This window comes from Hydra vulgaris, chromosome 12 (assembly GCF_038396675.1).
Source record: "Hydra vulgaris chromosome 12, alternate assembly HydraT2T_AEP".
In the NCBI taxonomy this organism is placed as follows: domain Eukaryota; kingdom Metazoa; phylum Cnidaria; class Hydrozoa; order Anthoathecata; family Hydridae; genus Hydra; species Hydra vulgaris.
Genome location: NC_088931.1, coordinates 81,579,205 through 81,585,499, shown reverse-complemented (window position 1 = coordinate 81,585,499; position 6,295 = coordinate 81,579,205).

Sequence of the window (6,295 nt, the reverse complement as noted above, 5' to 3'; positions counted from 1 at the left end):
CGGCGCCCTGGGCCATCGCCCAACTAGGCGCTACCTAGTATATATATATATATACATATATTCTCTATGGTCCGAATTAAACGTTTTATTGAGACCATAACAAAAACGATAAATTTCATCAACAAAGAACTTCATCAACAAAGAACATGACTAAATCGACGTTAACAAAGAGTAAAACTTATATGAAATAATGTTTTAGTAAAAAATACAATAAAAGAAAAACAGACAATTTTCGGTTAATTTGGTATTTAGTTAAATAGAATTACATGAGAAATATACCAAATACAAAATTAATGTAAACAGCGGGAAAACATATTTTGAAATAAGGCTCTCTCTACGGTCCGAATTAACATTTGAGACCATAACAAATGCACGATAAAAAGTTTAATTCTAAACAATCAAATATGGATAAAACTAAAAAATTATGTAAGGTAAACCAATAATATTATAACACCTAAATAGTAACACCCAGGAACTGTGACTTGATAAAAAAAAAAAAAAAAAATATATATATATATATATATATTTTTCATTTATGGTTTTTTATGTGCCGTTTGGATTAAAAATTTCTTGATCGATTTAATATTTTTGTAACTCGCAATAGGTGGAGTTGGCCATATATTTTTAAGATCAGTATCCTGTTCCACAATATTCCAGTGCTTTTTTATTATTTTATTGATAAGTTTTCCCACTTTTCCAACTGTTGTCACTATCGGTAAAATTTTCTCTTTTTCTCTTTCTTCTTTATATTTGTTGTAGACAAGTTCGTGTTGTGTATGTCGTTGTGCTTTTTTAAAACCTTTGTTAATAGATTGAATAGGGTAGCCTCGAATAGGGTAGCCTCGTATGATTAAAATTTGTGCTAGTTGTTTTAGCTCTTTTATTAGGTTGTAATTGTTCGAAATAATCTTATTGTATCTTAATGCTTGGCTATATACTAAGTTGCTTTTTTGATGAGGGGGATGGAATGAATTATAATGTAATAGTGCTGTTGTATCTGTTACCTTTTTGAATATTGTTGTTTCTAACTTTCCATCTAGCTTTTTGATAATTGTTAGATCCATAAAATTAATAGAATTGTTAGAATTATTGAAAGTAAATTTGATCGTGGAGTGGATGGCATTCATAAATTCGAAAACTTGTGTTATTTTCTCAGGTTATTTTAATATAAATTTTTATTGTGGATGTCTTTTAGTTTGTTGACTTTTTGGAAATCAAATTCAAAAGCAAAGTTTCTTTACTTTACTTTTAAATTTAATTGTTTATTTTTGGTTTTCTAAAACATGCTCTATGATTGACAGACAATTTTGTGATAAATATTTCTTTAGATACTATTGTTGGTGACAAAATTGGTTATGATGCAAACAACATCGAGTGTGTAATTAGCGACATCTTAAAACGAGCCAAAAAATAATGTTTTCGCTAGATTGTATTTATATATTAATAGTGTAAAAAATATTATTCTTTTTATTTTTTTGTAATGATTTGTTTGAATACTGGGATTTAATTATTTATGCAATAACCTTATTATTATCCTAATGAGGGTGTGTTAAATCTCTAAGCGCGTGTATATTAAATTTAGGCCTTGTGGGAAAAAAAAGACTTCATTTCTTGTGGCAAAGCTCTATTTTTTATAGTTGTTAGAAATGGAGTCGGTATGAGAATAAGCTGAATAAAATTAAACGTTAAATGAACGGAAAAAATTTGGACGTCCGTTGGACGTTCAATAGCGCCTATTGTGAACCTCTGAGCGGACTGTTTTGGACGTCCTTGGACGTACTTTAGAGGTTCGATATGGACGACCGAAAATCGTTTCATTTGGTACGTCAAATGGACGTCCATTTTGGACGTCCGAACGGACCATTTTGGACGTACTATGGATGTCCGTGTGCCCATTGGGATGTTGTGTTTCTCATTTACATATTGCAAATTCTTAATTACATGTTGTGTTTCTCATTTACAAATTATGAATTCTAACCTACATGTTGTGTTTCTCATTGACACAGTAATGAATTTTAAACTACATGTAGTGTTTTATTTACATTACTACATGTTGTGTTTCTCATTTACATATTATGAATTCTAAATTACATGTTGTGTTTTTTATTTGCATAGTTTGAATTCTAAATTACATGTTGTGTTTCTCATTTGCATACTATGAATTCTAAATTACATGCTGTGTTTCTCATTTACATATTACGAATTCTAAATTACATGTCGTGTTTCTCATTTATTATTACGAATTCTAAATTACATGTTGTGTTTCTTATTCACATATTACGAACTCTAAATTACATGTTGTGTTTCTCATTTATTATTACGAATTCTAAATTACATGTTGTGTTTCTTATTCACATATTATGAACTCTAAATTACATGTTGTGTTACTCATTTACATATTATGAATTCTAAATTACATGTTGTGTTTCTTATTTACATATTAAGAATTCTAAATTACAACTTTACTGTTTTAACTATCATGACTTTTAATTACGTAAAATATGATTAATACCTAAATGAGACTAATACCTAGTAAATGGTAAAAACCAATAAAATGTGACTAGTTTTCTACATGTAACGGCGACAGTTTTTAAATCATATTTTGAAGTAAAACGTGCAAATCCATTTTAGGTATAGAAAACTCGCACAAAGTCAGTTCTCTGTAACATGCCCAACGACATTTGGTCCGCAAAATACTTTTTTGAACATTCAGAAGACGCTTTATAAAACGTCTCTTTTAAACCAAACCTAAATATGTTCATACTTATGTCAAATCAGAATGTTTTGCAAAATATTTTTGTAATTGTAGCTTGGGAACTAAAATACTCCTACTAGCTCACCTCCTCTGCCCAAACACAAGGGTTATGAATTAATAAAATATATGTTTTCACTATCTTATACTGAGTGCATTATGTTTTAGTGTTTGAAAGTTATGATCATGTCAGATTTACTACGCCTTCATTTTGGTCAAATTTTGCTAGCTAGAATACTCGTAAAATATGAAAAACAATTACTATTTTTTCGCAATTTTTTCTCAAATTGTTTTTATAAATAGTCGAAAATAGGAAAAAATTACATTTTATAAGATTCGATTGGATTCGCAAATATAAAGATGATGTCAGGGTTGTTACAACATAATATGTCTGGTAGATGTGAAAAATCTAAAAAGACTATTAGGTCATGTCACCGAGAACCGCTGACAATAAAATACTTTAAATAACTGCATTTTGATAAGGTACAATAAGGTTTAAGTTTAAAAAAGATAAATATATATATTCTATATACTGGATTGTATATAGATTCGTATATAGAGTGATTGATCTCTTATAGGCTGACTAAATTGAGAAAAGCAATCATGAGCTATAAAATAAAAAAGGGAAAAAAAGAGCAGAAATAAATGTGTGTATATGTCGATAAGTAAATAAGATTCGAATTAAGATAAGAAAGATCGAATTAAGATTTGTTTTATCAGTTTGTTAATTTGCAATGGAATAAAAGATTCAAATGTTTAAGTATTTTTAGGTAGAAATTAATTATTTTGGTTGATTTTTTTTTTCTCATGACCATTTCAAAAAAAAAAAAGTCGTTTCACAATCATTATACTTTGTCTCTATGGATAAAAGGATATACGCGAAGAAAGCATTATAAAATGTTACTATTTTTTTGTTGTTGTTGTTTGTTTATGATTTGTCTTACCTTAGAAAAAATGGTGTTCTTGTAGCCCATTTTCTGGCATTTTAAATAAGGCAGAATAAAAGATAATTTCTTAAAAATTTAGTACTTAAAGCCACCTTCTAACATTCTTCCGGAATGAAATTTTCAACCTTGTCAACTTTTACCATCAAAACCTACTTTTAAATGAGGAACACCTACATGAACATGGTTTAAGTTTGAGCTGATCCTATATGTCTACGATATGATCCTAATAGCTACGTATTGTGTTCTATTAGTAAGATTCCTCTGAAGTAAATATTCCTCTAACGACATAGTAGGATAACTTATAAAGTAAAATTTCAACATTTACCGTGTTAAAGACCTTTTGTGAGCCGATAAAATACTACATCCAAACCACAAACTTTATCTAGATAATTTTTATTTTTTTCTATTATGCTTAGGTGCAAGGGATGAATAGTTTGTTAGAAAATTGTATTTCGAAAAGTATTTCATTGTCATGGAAGATATAGGCGATTACACATTAGTTTCTCAAGAACTTTATCAATGTTGCAGAAAAGAGATATTGGTCTGTAATTTGATATATTGATAGTTTGAAATAATATATGAATATAGGTACAGCTTTAGTAGTTTTTAAGTCTTCTAGGAAAATAACACTCGAGAATAAAATATTAAAAATGCTAGAAATGAGTTTAAAGATTTCAGTTTTAATTAAATTTAATTGGTCTACTGTTTGGTCAAAGTTGATTTATTTGTGTCTAGTGGATAAATAATTTTGGAAATTTCATGTTGTCAGTAGGTTTTATAAAAAAAAACATTTTTGCGATGGGTTGATGATGTTTGATAGTTAAAATGTAATATGCTTTATGGATTAAGGAATGGTTCCATAGACATATACCAATGTTAGTTAAATACTTCTTTTGAAAACAAATATTGTGGGGGTTTGTTAGTGTACCAACTAGAGACACCAAAGGAAAAAAAAAAAGTAAGGTCCTCAATATTTGCAATTTGCCAACAATTGTTCAAAACTTGCTCAATGTGCCAACTCAAATGCTTATATGACAGCTTTGGAAAGGTGGGACACCCCTACACCCCCTTCCCTTCGGGACGGCCCTGAAAACAATGCATAGAAACATTTAGTTTTGACTTTATTTAAGGATGCCATTTTTGTGTAATATGAGCATGCTCAAATTACCCAGTGTTTTTCATCGAAATTATCTAGTTTAAAATTGCCAAAAAAGCAGTGGTTTTAATTGATTTTTAAATAAAAACAAAACATAGCAAAAATTTTTAATATTTTATCAATACTAAACATTTTTCTGTAATTTAAATTCAAAAAATTTGAACTTTTATTGTTCAAAGGTTTGAGTTAATAAAATTAAAAAAAAAAAATTTTTTTTTTTTTTTTGCGGATGACATCGTAGTATTGTTTCAACCAAAAAGTGGTTTAAAATTTGATCTCTTAATGATTAGTTTTATTATAACGAATCATTATACTCCAAGAATTAGTTCTAGGTGTCAGTTTGATATTTTTTACTTAACTAATGTTATTTTTTTGAGCTATTTTAAAGTCCTCATATTGCCAAGTGGTCTTGGTAATATGAGCACTTTTGCTACTTTTTTAAAACCTCTGAGTTTTTAAGAAAAAATTTTGGATGCCCAAACATCTAAGTGGATTATGAGTAGGGATCCCTAAAAATTTTTTATTCGCAAAAATTTTGGATCCAGCAAAACTATTTTTGAAAATATTCTAGTTTTCGCTTAAGGTGCTCATATTACCCTAATCTACCCTATTTCATGTACATTATTTATTTGAATGTTTTTTGTAAATATACAAATTTATTTGTATTCCTAATTCAGCATTTACTATAGGAAGAACTCTCTAACTCTAAATGTATGAAAGAATTTATTTATTTTTAAAATTAGACCCATTGTGCATTGCAGGCATAATTTTGCGTTTTTAACCTTTTATTGAACATCATTTCATATGTAGATAAAAAATACTTGGAAAATTTTATGAATTATAATAAAATCGGTTTTTTCAGTTTCACTTTGTATTGGCATATTTTAAAATTAATTGTTGTTCTTCTTAGATTTATATCGTAGATTTAGTTTTTTGGTTTGGTAAGTTTATAAAGTGTAGAAAATATAAAAATTTTATATTAGTACTTAACTTTTTTTATTTATTTATTTTTATTTATTTTTTTATATTTTTTTATTTTTTAGATGGCCCAAGAAGTCCTAACGGTCTTATCACAGAGCACCGCGGACGAGCATTTAATCGGTTCACACCTCCTTCCTAATCGATGTTGCAAAACTTGCCCAGAGGTGGGGTTTTTCTTTTTACTATATAGAATAAAGCTTTTTAACAGAGCTCTTTCTATTTATTTTAGCACTAACTCTATTAAGCCAATTGAGAATTTCTAAATGGTATATACATATAAACATTGAAAGACATACGTTGTAGATTTTACTTGAATTTCAGTTGCGGGAAAACTTTTTTCTTGATATGTGAGATCCTTTACATACTTGATAAAAGAACTTTTTTCTAGAAAAAATCTGTACTATTTGCTCAACATTATTTTAGAAGTGTGGGATTACATTATTAACTGTTTTTAAGAAC